The 14878-nt window shown below is 42.4% G+C and overlaps 1 protein-coding gene across 2 annotated transcripts in view; it reads left to right on the forward strand.

The window, feature by feature from the left end:
* Positions 1–3184: 3184 nt before the first annotated feature.
* RNF144A (ring finger protein 144A) overlaps positions 3185–14878 on the forward strand; it is a 75820-nt gene continuing 64126 nt past the window's right edge. The window contains exon 1 of one of the 2 annotated variants that reach the window (XM_042445527.1): positions 3185–3508. The gene's annotated coding sequence lies outside the window, so the exon portion shown is untranslated. Of the gene's footprint in view, positions 3509–5308; positions 5329–14878 lie in introns of those variants that run through there. The other variant, XM_042445529.1, reaches the window with a different exon arrangement.

Below are 14878 nucleotides of genomic sequence, written 5' to 3' on the forward strand. Positions count from 1 at the left end.
TCGTAGGAAAAGCGGTATACAAATAAATCATATTATTATTATTATTATTCACACGGCTGCGCCCAGCGACCAAAGGCCGCCGCGGGGTGTTCTTGGGGCTTGAAGCCCCAGGGACACCCCTTTTTTCAGGCTGGCGGGGGAAGCACGGAACGGGGCCTCAGCGGCTGCTGGTCTAGCCACTGAGGCCCCTGTTAAAATATATTTCTAATTTGTATTGAAAATGTTCAGATGTGTCAATGGTTAACTAAGATTTAAAATGGTTCCTGTTAAGCCAGAAAGCCTAGACCTGGAAGACAAGTCTTCAAGGACATTTACTGAGACAATATAAACAAATGGATTATTGTTATGCTCTTTGTGTAGTATGGTGACTTCATGAAGAAGAGGTGTGTCCACTTGGTGGGAAAGTTGATCTTGTGTGAGAACAAAGACTGATGTCACATTTAAGCTTCTAGCATGGACTCTGAAAGAGTATAGATGTATAGTAGCCTGCTGTAAAAGTGTAAATAGCAACAAAGTCAATAAACCCTCATTTTGAGTGAAAAATCTGTGTTGAAGTTACTTTGTTCCTGAGTTCCAGAGAAGACTGCATCTGTTCCAGTTGGTACCAGTTCAAACCACCGGCAGCACGAGACATCACCCATAACAAAGAGTTTTTTCTAACAGCTCCAATACACTGGGGAAAGGGGCAGGTGCAGCCTGCCCCAAACAGGCGGTCTGTAACCCGCCTTTGTCTCTACATAAGGCATTTTCTGGCAATATGTATTTTTCCCCAGCAAATGTCAAGTTTTAGTCATGGCACACTAGCACGAGATTTAGGAGATGGCAACAGATGGTCCAAACAAAAATATGTTGATGTGTGAGATTTTCTCTACCTCCTCTACCTCCTCAAATCCATTTTAAATTGTATCCAGTAAGCGACAGGCTATTGCCTCTGATGTCCATGGATCAGAGAATCCATTCTGGTTTCAGTCTGAATTACAAAGAGCTGTCCATGGTGACAACTCTTATTGTTTTACATTTATTTTTGCAACTTACAGAATTAAGTCCATTGTTCAGAAACATTGGTACATTCTTTCTAGTATTGAAGGCTGAAGAATTCCTCCTAAAAAGAGGATTTCAGAGGAACTTTGATCTTAAAGATAAACTGGTACATGCAGATATAGTTAGACCATTACAAACAAGGCAAGCTGGATGATTCCACTCCTGACACGTGGGAACCAAACACCTGAACAGATACAGTACAGAGCTACCAAGCAAGAGCCAGGATGACTGGATGCCATAACCACAAAGGAGGACATGGAACTGCAAAATGTAGGACAATCAAGAAAAATGTAGGCCATTACAAAATAAAAGATAAAAACACATTTCATATGTTTTATTCACAGCTATTTGCAGCTATTAAATATACTGTTTTTTATTATTCAAAGATGTAGCCGTAGTAGTCTGTGGAATCTGTATGTAGAGAGATCTTGCTCCAAGGTGCTACAAGATCTCTCTACATACCTTTTTTTAAATTATGTACTCAACCATATTTTTCTGGTGAATCTATCTTTGTTAAAATGCCTTTTTGGCTTGCAAGATATTTATAGAACTCTGAGCAAGACAAATGCTTAAAATGGTACTTTACTAGCCACAAACCCTTGACTAAATCTACATTTAAATTATCACTTTCATTTGTCCCTTGTGCTGAAATTAAGGGGGGAAACCGCCTTTCAACATTTGTGTTGTGTCCTTAAGCAACTTATTGCTTAACATGTTTGCTGTCCTTTTCCACTCTGAGAAACAAATGCATCCCAAGCTCTGGGGGCAGGTCTTGTTCACTGCTGCTGCTCCTAGGGGGAAAAAAGAACTGTAGAAAGACCCATCCTATCTCCCTATTTGTAGCAAGGACAGGCTGCCAAGTAGATAAATTTCTTGAAGGGGAACAGCAAATGTGGTGCTACTCAGTGGCATCACTATGGTTGGCATCACCCGGTGCTGTAACTGATGGTGCCACCTCCACATTGACCTCCTCCCATACCACACCATATAGAATCCCTAGTATGTTTTTTGTACTAAGGTTACTCATAATATCATTGAATGCCATGGCAATAACTGCAACATAAACTGTGATATGTCCAAAGGAAAGCAATTGGTATCATCCCACTTTAAGGTGTCACCTGGTGCTGTCTGCACCCCTCCCACACATCCCTAGTAACACCTCTGTTCAATGGGCTTCTCAGTCCTGCTCAAAATGGGGCACATTATGGAATTCCTCCTGGAAAGGGCTGAATCAGAGGACAGGTTCTGGAAAAGGAGGACCTCTGGTCACTCTGTGTGTGGGCAGGACAAGCAGATGGGTCCTCACCACAAAGGAGGACAAGGAACCCCAAAATGTAAGGCATGCAAGAAAATTGTAGGACATGACCAAAGAAAAGCCAAATAAACAAACAAACAAACCACCAAACATTAATATACACTCATCCCTCCACATTTGTGGCTTTGCCTTTTGCAGATTTGATTATTTGCAGATTTGATTAATATGTTCTCTCTAGGAATATGTAGGTCTTCCGACACAACTCTGTGGTCAACTTTAACCAAAAAATCACACTGAAGGACCTAGATATTCCTACAGAGAACACTCTGCTAGGCATTTGTAGCTCCTCCAGTGTGGTTGTATAGTCAGTGTCTGTTAGACATTGGCCACAGAGTTGCGCTGGAGGACCTAGAGATTCCTAGAGAGGTGTTCTGTCAGATAAAAACATAGCGTTTTTGTTATTTGCAGTTTTCCCACATTCCCAAGCGTCTGTGCCCCTAAATGTGGAGGGGCGAGTGTAAATATAAATGTATGCTTCTTAGTCATGGTTATTTGGAGATAACCATGGGAGGGGGGGATGAAATGGAGGACATGTCCTGAGAAAGGAGGACCTCAGGCCACTCTTGTGCTTGGGGAGGGTGACCAGATGGGTCCTCACCACAAAGGACAAAGCTAAGGCATGTAAGAAAATTGGACAAAATAAGAGCCTCCCCCCAAAAAAAAATCCCCACATTAATCCCAATAGAAATGCATTCCTCTTGGTTATGGCTCTTTGGAGCTAACCCTGAGGGAGAGGGTTGAAGGGGAGGCCTGGTGCTGGCGCCCTTGCTGCCTCTGTCGGCCAGGAGGGGGCGCTGCGCGGACTGGCTCCGGACCCAGTGGCCGCTTCATTCCAAGCCCCTGCTTCAGCTTAATGGCGTCCTTGGGCTCTGAGTAGGGCTTCGCCTTCCCTCCTCCTCCTTCTCCCCCTTCACCCCTCCTTTTTTCCCTTCCTAAAAGGGAGAAGGAGGGAAAGGAGGGAGGAAGGAAGAAAGGAAAGGAGGCAGACAGGGAGGGAAGGAGTCTCCATCCACAATGCGCCAGGCAGCAAGCCCAGGGAGGAGAAGCTTCTGCATGGGAGGCTGAATCCAAGGAAGGGGAGACCCTCAGCCAAGGAGAGGAAGAGGAGAAGGAGAAAAAGGAGGAGAAGGAGGCGAGCTGGTCCAGAGGAAGGTAAGGCGGGAAAGGAGGCGGCATCCGCAGCCCCTTTGTCTCAGCTTCTGCATTTCTGCTCCTGCTCAGGCAGCATCCTCTGGGGCTGAGGCTGGCCCAGGTCTCCTCTCTCTGGGATGAAAGCCCAGGGATCCTCCTTCTCCCTTTCTGCCCTCCACAGGAGGACCCCCCCCCCAAGTCCTCCATTTGGGTTGATATGTATTGATGGAGATCTTTTATTGGGTCATGTCCTCCCTTTGGTGGTGCCTCGTCCTCCTCCTTTGGGGTGAGGACATCTGGGCACCCTAAGGTTGAGGCCAGCGCCCAAAACCACTCACCCACCCATCTACACCCTGCCCAGAGGGTGGGTGCCTTCAAGTCATTTCCAACTGAGGCAACCCTCTCCTGGGCTTTTCTTGGCCAGGTGGGTTCGGAGGGGGTTGGCCACTGCCTTCCCCTGAGGCTGAGAGGGTGTGCCTTGCCCTTGTGGCGCCGGGGTTAAATACCGGTACTGGGGCCAGTCACTCACAAGCCATAAGGCTGTGGGTTCAATCCCAGACAGGGGCTCCAGGGTCAACTCAATCTGGCATCCTTCCATAGGTTGGTTCAGTGGGCAATTGGTTTACACATTGCTTAGGGAGGGCTTAAGTTCACTTGCTGTTGCTATTGCTAACCCTAACCTAGCCTGGCATCATGGTTAGAGTGTTGGCTCACCTCCCTACATCTCTCTAATCCTCCTTTAAAGGAAAGCCACCAGATGCCATGGTTTGATTCCCCACTCAGCCCTGAAACCCACTGGGTGACCCTAGGCAAATCCCATGCTCTCAGCTGCAGGGGAGTGTTGCCATTGCTTTCCTCTGAGGCTGAGAGAATGAGACTTGCCCAAGATCACCCAGTGGGTGTCCAGGACCGAAGTGCAATTTGAACCCTGGTCTCCAGAGTTGTAGTCCAACACTCAAACCACTACATCACACTGGCTTTCCTGGGGAGAGGAGGCAGGAGTTAATGTGTGGCTGCTTAAACCAGTTTTTCATTCCCTGGGTAGCCAGTCAGAGATGAGAGGTGGCTTATTTATTTATTTTATTTTGCCATTGGATCTTCAGACTCAAGGTCTTTTGAAGAATGCAGGGTTTCAGGGAAGAATATGGGATTTCCACAGGGTGACCTAGTGTTTCAGGTCACATTCTCTCGGACTCAGAGGATGGCAGTGGTAAACCCCCTTTGGAGAAACTTACCAAGAAATCCCCATGATAGATTCACCTTAGGATCCCTATAAATTGGAAATGGCCTAAGGCACCCAACAACAACAGTAGCAGCAAAGATTTTTGTCTGCTGGGAGATTTGGGTGCACACATTGGGGCTAGGTCATATTCAGTCTGGATTGCAGGGTAGGATGAAAGGCCGTGGTGGGAATGGGGAATTTATGCTGGGGATTGGGGTGTGTCTTGAATGTCTTGTTTTGTGGGGTGTGCTGGATGGAGCCTGGTTTGGAGAGACATGAGTATTTGGCTGCTGTCCCTGGAGCAATAAATAAGGGACAGTCCAGGGCATGAGGTTGGAGGGATGCCAGAGAAATTAAGGCATCGAAGTTGGATTGGAGGCCCCATGCAGCTCTTTCTTTCCCAAACAGAAAGAAAAACAGAAAAGAAACAAAATGGGGAAAGAAAAATAAATAAAACCTCATGCTCCTTCCTCCAGATGTTGTTAATCATAGGTAGGTCTCATGGTCATGCTTGCCCCTTGAAGGTGTGGATGTGCATAGATGTATGAAAATCTCCCGACATGGTGGCTAAGCATATTATCTATTGGTATAATTCCTGTTCAGAAGGGCTTCCTCCCAGGTAAGTGTAACTAGGATTATAACCTCACCTATTCACTGTGAAATCTAGGCTGACCCCTACATTTGTTGCTGGACTGTCAGTACAAGACAGGGAGGGAAGACTGTGAAAATACTTGAATGGCATGGGATGTGTGTGGTTGTATCTAGCTGTTTAAATCACTTGCCCTGCTCCAAACAGGACAGATATCTCATCCCACCATAGTGATGTGAGTCCTTTCAGATGTAAATGTGTGTTTATGCACAGAGAGTATATGAACTAATTTTGGATCTTTCAGTATAGTCCCATTTGGCATCTGTCGTGGCATTGCATTCCTTTTTAATGAAACAGTTTTGGCATTGGTACTACCTGCTTGGAGCTTCCGCCCCACCGCCAAGGTTGGAAGGAGATTGTAGAGATGGACAAAAGAAGCAGAGGATGCAGCCAACATCTACAACCTCCCTGGCTTTAATACCCGAGCAGTTTTGGCATCTCTTGAACTCAGGAAGTGGCAGGGAGAGCAGTCTCCTAGTTTAATCCTTTCCACTGACAGATTTTTTGCAGGCAAAAGGAGGGGAAAGGGAGGGGGACAAGATCTGACGATACTTGACCATACTTGAAGATCTGTTGAGCATTTTGGGAGGACTAGTAAAACAGAGGAGGATAGGCTTGGGAGAGTATTTTAGAGGCTTTGGGGAGCTCTAAGCAGGGGGTAGGGAGATCTTTATAAAGATGGGATATGGTTCCTTGTTGGTTCTCTGATTTTACTGAGATGAAGCTATTATGTGTTTTAGAAGGGTCTGAGTTATACAGGTTTCCAAATGTGTGTCTGTGTGAAAGCTGTTGTCAGGTAAATGGAGATTCTGCTGTCTTGTGTTGGGATCAATTCACAGATGACAGCAACATGTTTTCCCCACACCCCTTGTGACCCCATGCGCCTGTATTTTGTTACATGATCATGTAGCATGTACTTTCTTTTCTTTTATTTTTTTATGGATCCCTCTGCTAGCTGTGACAAAAAAAAAAAAGCCATGAAGTTATTGCTGGATATTTCTGTCTTATCTCAGTTGCCCATTTAGGGGTGGTTTGGAGGGGGGGGGGACTACATATGTGAAACAGTCCTTTGTGTTTCCAAGGAACCAAGCCATGAGAGCTTATCTGGATCCATTAATAGAGAGTAATTTAGTTTATGTACAGTAGTACTAGATTCATGACTTATGCATCTACCGAGAACACAATTGCATAGCTTATATATGGAGGTGGGGCATACAGATCTCTTTCTTTTTCTTTGCTCTAGGCCAAGTGGGAAAAGTCTGGTCTACCAGATGCTCTTGGATTGTATCTCCCATCAGCCTTAGTGAGACAGAGTTGAAGGACATTTTTGTGTACCTCCCAAAGAGTGGCTTCCAAAATGCTGCATATGGTTAGCATCAGAGCAAAGAGATTAGGCTTACAGTGAAGCACACACACACCCATCTTTATATTTATTAACCTCCAGAGCACTGTGATTATTTGAATGATAAGCCCCCATCCCCACCTCCTAGACAATAGTAGAAGATGTTCCAGTTTTTAGTTTCCCCCTGAAGTTTTGTGTCTACCAAAATGGCTGATGAGTGTCTAAAATTAGCCTAGGAAGCAGCAGTAGGAGGAATAGGAGGGGTGAATTTTGTAAGAATAAGTGTGGGAGGGGCACTGTATGTTAGATCCCACCTCCTCGAGGTCACACAAACATCACAGCAGTCCCTCCTGTGTTCTCTGAAGACACACTGGTCATCAGATCCAAATGCCTGATGAGGATGACTGTTCCCCACTCCCTCTTAACTTTGCTGCATGGATAGGCTCATATGCTATTCTTGGTATGTGTTTTAAAGCAAGCTTTCCTTGAGACTGCTAGCAGGAAACCCACACAAATCAACCAAGAACACTTATCCTTTGCCGCAGGGAAACTGGGAAGGAGATAGATGGGGGACAGGGAGGATTAAAACGATACCCTCACGTAAGCTTTCATGTGATGTGCTGTAGTAGGAGCCTTGGGCTGTAATCCTTGTTTTACATAAAGAGACTAATAGTGAGAATAACAGAATAAGAAATTGGCACATACACATACAGAAGGCAAGGCAGTGATGAATACCAAGTCAATGCACATTCCAGATTGCTCTTTTCAAACTCCCAAGTTACATACGTTTCTATCAATATAGGTGCTGACACTAATAAGAGCAACAGCAACAATATCACCATTGAAATAAAAACAATGGCCAGACTGCATCACATATTTAAACATCCTCAAAGCCATTGGTTTAAAAGGACTTAAGTGTGATGTTGGCTTTCTCTTTCAATGTTATATCATGCCTAGGCTACACGAAACTGTGAGTATGAATATCTGAATCATTAAAGTGGGTGGATTAGGTGGCAGTTCTGTGCATGCTTGCTTGGAACTGTATCCCATTATCCTTGCTACTCAGTAAACCTGTGTAGAATTGTGCTGTTAGTTGAATGGCATATCATACTGTCCTTTAACAAGCCTGTCTGTGTAGAATCCCCTTGAGGTGCAGCTGTTTAATGTACATTTGCCATGTATTGGCCAGAGACCTCTGTCCCAAAATGCTGAAGGCTTCTGTCTTTTTCATCTTGTTGTATTTTGGGGGGCATATTTGGTTAATGTCATGTGTCACCCCAAGCTGTTCCAGATCTCATTCTACAGTAAGAATCTGTTTTTCCCCCCTCCTTGCAACACTTCATTTCTAGATATATGAGCTTCTGTTACTGGTGTTTGCCCTTTGACGTCCTTTAAAATTCTCATTTTCTTCTGAGTTCCTGCCATTCACTCTTTGTAGCATGCCTAGCCTTAGGTCTTATGGTTTCTCTTTACTGCATAAAACAAATGCTTCTCCCCACCTTTCTTTACTTGTAATCTTCTTTTTAAAAGAGGTGTCTACCCAGGGTTTCTCTTAATTAACCATATCAAATATAGAAAGAATTTTGATATTTTTTTAAAAAAATGTTACAGATATAAGGTGCAGTTTTGGCAATTCTTTTGCTTCCATCTTTAAGAAGGAAACTCTCCAAAGGCTGTTTCATGATCTATTGAGATACAGAATGGACTCCGACATCTCAGAATAATGTAAGCATTGTTATCCATTGCAGTAGAGGGGATGAAGAGGAGAGAGAAAAATAGTGAAAAGAAGAGCACCCTGAAAATTAATGAAAAGATTGTCAACTCCCTTATTCCCCCCCCCTTTTTTTTTTTTTTTTTTTTTGCTGTGACAAGTTTTTTCCTTTCTTAATAGGCAGAAACATCACAGATTCTGGAATGAGGATGAACCAAATGCTGAAAATGTGCCTGCTAAATTTCTGCATGGCCAGGAAAATGCACAGGAGCCTGCCAGAAAAAAGTTCGGCCACCTTACTTTTGGAAAAAAAAAGTCATACTTATTTTTTCTTCATAGGGCTGCTGATTCATTAATTGTTCACACTGATATACTCCCCTTTCCCAACTCACTTTGATTTTGTTAATTGTATCCTTAGTCTTAGTGCATTTTTGTCACTAGTCATCAATTGCATAGTCTTAAATTGCAAGGCGAAAATTGCTTCTTTTTTTGAGTCGTTTAGGTGAACCACAGTATGCACTTCCATTATGGTAGTTACTTGCTTCACGTTGGGGCCACGTTTGGTCACCAAAATAAGCAGAGAGAGTAGGCATAAAGCAATTGAATCATTTTTGTGTAATCAGTTGGTAGGGAAGAGTAGGAGTTGAAACTAGGCAGTAAATCATGCAAAGAACCTGCACGTTTATAGAGGAGGTTCCCTGATGTAGTTACTCAGCCCTCAGCAGGGGAGGATTTGCAGGACAAGCAACAAAAACACAAGGGGATGGTGTGGATCAGTGGACATATTTGTTTTCACACCCTCATCACATAGTCAGACAGAATGGATAGTTCCAATCAGGCTGCACCCACAATAGACAAATAATCCAGTTTGACACTGCTTTAACTGCCATGGCTCAATGTTATGAAATTCTGGGAATTGTCATTTGTTGTGGCACCAGAGCTCTCTGATAGAGAAGGCTAATGTCTCACAAAACTACAGTTGCCAGAATCTCACAGCATTGAGCCAGGACAGTTAAAGTGGTGTCAAACTGGATTATTTCTGTAGTGCAGATGCAGCCTCAGCAAAGGCTCTCTTTCATAGCTAAAGTTTTGCAAAGACAAAAAGTCTTCCTGGTTGTTTTTATAGTTTCTTAATTAATACTTTTATACTTCATATTATGCATGATTGTAGCTCATGTGACAATAATAAAAGTGATATTTTCTTACTTTCCAGGAAGTCATACAAATGTCTGCCCTTTTTCTTACCATGCTGTTTTGTAACATGTGATATGTTTGGAAATGGCATTTTATGTTTTGCAGTGTTATTTTAACACGTTTACGCATTTAACATGTGCCTACTGGTCTGCTGGCTGTTGTCATTGACAAAAAGTCCCTGCACACAACACAGAGGTAAAAGAAGTTGGGGAGAAAAAGGAAAAGGAAACCCACAAATTCTTAATGTTGTGTGCGTAGCTCAGCCTGGCAGAGTGACATCTGGGTGACACTTGGGGGAGAGGTCATCGGATGGCTGCTGGAGAGAACAGTAATCCTCTTAGATTTGTTGTGTTTTTATTTAACAGGTGCAGCGTGGTATTGTCTCTATTCCAAGCCAAAAGTGATAGAACTGAATGAATTTATGAACTGTAATTTTGTGCTGGATTTTTGAAGAATGGACATGTATAGGTGGTCTTGAATAAAAACCCCTCAGTGGGTTTCCCTCCCTTGAGTATCATTATTACTTCTTCACCACCATTACTGAAACTGGATGTTTGCATGCTTCTCTGGCCTTAGTTGACACCAACTCCCAGAGGTACTCTCCAGGGGACTCTTTGGAGACGCTGAGCTCAGCTAGAACTCAGTACTGACAGAAGAATTGCAGTCTGATTTATGTGACTGAGGGAAACAAGAAGTGGGACCCAGGCTATTTAACTGAATTCATAAATAATTTGGAAGGAGAAGCTAAGTGCCATTTGGGTAACACCAACATCATGGAAACCAAAGCAAACTGGTATATAATCGAGTATTTGGATAATGAATGCCTTGTCACGTATTTCTATCTTGTCCTGTGAGGATAGACAGATAAGCAGATAATGTCAGGATGATGCATGCTTCTAAAATATTGGCACATTGTGAGTATCCCCAGCATGGGAGTAGCAGTTGCCAGTGACATCTGCCTGTTGGTGTCACTTGTGCAGGCTGGCCTTGTGTCATAAACTCCTTGCACATTTTGTTGTAACTAAACTGGTTTGGGTAACTTCCATGGGTGGGAGGGCTGGCATTTGCCATTTCAAAACATTATGGCAAATGCAGTGGCTGTTCTTTTTTCTCTAAAAGCAAGGTGCATGGAGAGAGCATGCCTTGTTTACAAATGGTTTAATGCTTCCAAGCATTTACCTCCTCCTAAATAACATGCATATTCCCCATGTCCTTTGTTTTAGGGAAAAATCCAGTTTCCTCCCACTTTTTTCCTTTTTTGGTAACCATTGGTTAAAATTATAAAGCAGCCAGATGACTTAGGGGAACCACATAAGCAGACACGGAAGGTGCATGATTTCCACAGCCACTTGGTTTTGGTATCTGGACTAAAGTGTGGCTTGCAGAATGCTTTTGGTAGTGAGTTAAATGGCCATCTGGATGTAAATAATACATGCACCCTCAGCCCACAACAGACTCCAGCCTTTATTTCTGGAAGGGCATTTTTTTTTTTTTAGTCTAATAGCCCCTGCTTACCCCTCTCCACCTCAAATGAATGTCTTGTCGTCTTTGGTTATTTATAAGGCAGTTGTCATCTTGCATAATAAAAAACAGCCATCTGTCTTTGTATTAGCTGTGTCTACTTGTGGCTTGATCATTAAATGCAAAAGCCAGTTATTCCAAAGTCATTTTAATAGGGAGACTAACCTAAGGCTTTGATTGCAAGTGTAGTATTTTGTAAATGCTGCTATATATTTTGCATTTGTATATCCTGTGACTGTGTTTGTCTTTTTGTCTTTTTTTTAAAAAAAGGATCTACCAAACTCTTAGTTTTGCAGTACTTGTTGAAGAACTACGACAGCACTACTACCACCAAGTCCAGCAAAACTATTCTTGCTTTGTCCAAAAATAACCAGTTTTAAAACTGCACCCATTGGCATGCCTTACGGTATAATACAACCCCCATCTCTTTATAGGAAGAAAAATTAAAATAAAGCTAGGGTCCCTTTCATCCTTTTAGGCATCCTGGTACAGTATGTTCTCGGCACCTTTACAACAACTGTAGCCATAAATGGCTTGACTGCTCCATCAAAACCACTAGTATGTCTTTCTCTGGCTCTGGCTATGTAATCATCCTTGCTGTCCTCCCCAGAAGGAGTTAGCGTCTGAAGAAGAGCCAATATTAGCAAGCAGCAGGCATGACTTCCTGGTTCCAGTAAACTACAGTAGAACACTGTGTCTTTTTGGGTCCAGGCTTTTGGAAATAAAAGTTCCAGCCTGGGTGAATCTTTACAGATTAAATCATGTTTGGAAACCAGCCTCCAGTTAGTACAGCATTTGGAATGTAGGAGGCTTGAGCTACTAGCAGAAAACTACACTAAAAAGAGAGAGGGGAGAGAAAGAAGAGCCTTTCCAGTCAGCCTTTGCTCCAATATCTAGATAGCTAAATGACCTCATCTCTTGGACAGTGTGTTGGACCTCTCCAAATTGAAGCTGGAAAACTCTCTCGCCTGAAGCTTTTTTCACTATTTCTCTATTATAAGCCAGACAAGACGTGAGACCCATTTTACATACTGTAGCCCATTGGTATCTGGTGGGATTTGGTTCCAGGACCTCATGTGATATCAAAATCTGGATGCTCAAGTCCCATTATATTCAATGGTGTAGTAAAATTGTATCCCTTATATAAAATGGCAAAATCAAACTTTTTTTAATGGAATTTTAAAAGAAATATTTTCAAGCTGTGGATGGTTGAATCCATGGATTTTGAGGGTTGACTGTAGATTATTATTATTAGTATTATTAGTGTTTATTTATACAGCACTGTAAGTTTTGCACGACACTTTACAGAGTGATCAAAACAATATAAAACCTGCCAGTGGTGTACAATCTGAACATCCCATGATTCCTCTCCCGTTTGACTGACAGTTAAATATATGAATTCCTTCCCAGAGAAATGTAGCATATAAAGTAGTGATAGAACTTTCCTATCTCTAGTCATGTCCCATGTAAGCTGTTGCTAAACATTGCAGTCATTTGATGAATGTCAATGTGTGAACTAGGTGCATTCTTGGGGGACAGGAATAAATGAACAGTTATGGGAAGTCCTTGCATAGTTAGCTCTTCTCTAGCATTTAGAAAAGTGTTATGTCTCAATTATGTTATTTCCAGATATCACCAGTGCCTAACAGATCCCCACCAAAATGTAGGGCACCTGCCTATGGATATTTTTTGTTGTTGTTGGCAAGGAAGAGGTTTATGGACATACTTAGTCTGGATTTTCCTCAAACATCATGAAATCAGGACCTATTGGGATTAAATCCTTAGCTCTGTGTGTAGCTGCCCTGTGTGGTAATTTTGTTTTGACCTCAGAGGACAGATGACATGTAATAGGTACCTCAGAGTACAGAAGACATGCAATATGGAGTCCTTGCTTATGCTTCAGGCAGCTGTACCACCACTAGCTCACGTGATGCCTTTCCTTGTTCATATAAACTCATGCTAGGTTAAGCAAAGGGAGGAAGGCAATGGTAGTCATTAACAGTGCCAAGGCAATATTCCAGGTGAGGTCTATCCAAAGCAGAAGCCCTAATCAAAGCAGAAGTTCAACTTCAAGATGGTTTTCTGCTCTGTTGGATGATTCACTGGAAGTTATCTTTCTCTCACAAGATCCCTTGTATGCCTAATGTAATATATTTCCCCCTTTTATCCTGAGGAAGTTCAGTACAGTACTAGTAAAAAAATATCAAGTTAGTTGAGACCAAGACAGACAGAAGCAGGCAAGGAGTATCTAATTTATAAATTCAGGGTGTTCACATAGTCCTGATGCATACTCTGTAGTGCCTCAGCACAGCTCTGATGCCTACTTTGCTTTGCTACTTTCTGTTGTTTTTACTTTCTTGTATCTCTTTTTCCTTCTCTGTTACAAACCTCTTAAGGCCTTCTGTGCTACAAACTTAAGTTCTATAGGTGTTACAAAGGTAGTACTATATTAAAAAAAACACTTGGAAAAGTCAAGATAAGCAGCAGTGTTTTCTCAGGGCTTGTTTTATTGAGTAGCCCACTTCTTGTAGATTTCACTGTTATCACAACGAGATGAATTAATTCCTGTTCGTCTTTAGAACCTTCAGTTCTGAAACATCCTGCCCAGGGACCAGCTGCAGTCTTCACTGAAAACAGACCAAAGATATGTGTGTATAGCAGTACAAAAAGATTTGGCATCAAACTGCCTTTTTCCTATAGATGAAGATCTGAAAGTAGCTTTTGATCCCCTACATCCTAACTTTTATCTGTAGGGTACTGGTCAATTTTAGCTACATTTGTTTGGCACTAAACTTTTCTTGTGTTTTTATGTGCTCTCAGATTCACAGTGACATATGGTAACCCTATGAATGAGAGCCCTCCAAGAGTACCAGTCATCAATAAGTCTGCTCAAGTCTTGCAAACATAGGGCTATGGCTTCCATGATTGAACCTGTCTACCTGCGATGTGGGCTCCCTCTTTTTCTATTGCTTTCTATTTTGCCAAGTATTATCATATTTTCCAGTGGGTTGTGTTGTCTCATGATATGTCCAAATTATGACATCCTCAGTTTAGTTGTCTTCACTTCTAATGAGAGGTCAGGCTTGATTTGCCATGGACCTATTTCTTTGTCCATTTGGCAGACCATGGTATCTGTAGAACCCTTCTCCAGCACTACATTTCAAATGAGTTTAATTTTTTTCTATCATTGTTCTTCACTATGCAGCTTCCACAATCATGGATATAAATTGGAAATACTATGGCATAAATGATTATTCAATGATACATTTTTGCACTTGATTGTATTATTTATTTATTATTTAGAGTATTTATACTCCACTCTTCAGCCACAAAGGCTCTCAGAGCATCTTAGAATTATTATTATTATTATTATTATTATTATTATTATTATTATTACTGTTATTAATTAGATGGTTCCCAGCCCTCAGGCTAACAATCTAAAAAGGCATGACACAAAAGGAGAAGGGAATGGTGGTAGGGAAGGGGATCAGGTCCAGCAGTTCTTCTCTCCCTCTGAGACCTGGACCAAGGCAGATGGACTGGAGGGAGGACTCTGCTTCTTAATCTAGGCCAGGCCCGATGAAGCTGCAGGGTTTCTAAACTTGCCTTAAATGTGATTATCCACTTGTTTTTGTTTTTGTTATTATTGTTGCATGAACAGAAAGTCCATTTTCCTTCTCTGGCCAACAAATAAACTGGATTGTTTGACATGGATTGCCTTTTCCCACCTGGCATCATGGTTGATGGAGTTA

This window comes from Sceloporus undulatus, chromosome 1, assembly GCF_019175285.1.
Source record: "Sceloporus undulatus isolate JIND9_A2432 ecotype Alabama chromosome 1, SceUnd_v1.1, whole genome shotgun sequence".
NCBI classification, from domain to species: domain Eukaryota; kingdom Metazoa; phylum Chordata; class Lepidosauria; order Squamata; family Phrynosomatidae; genus Sceloporus; species Sceloporus undulatus.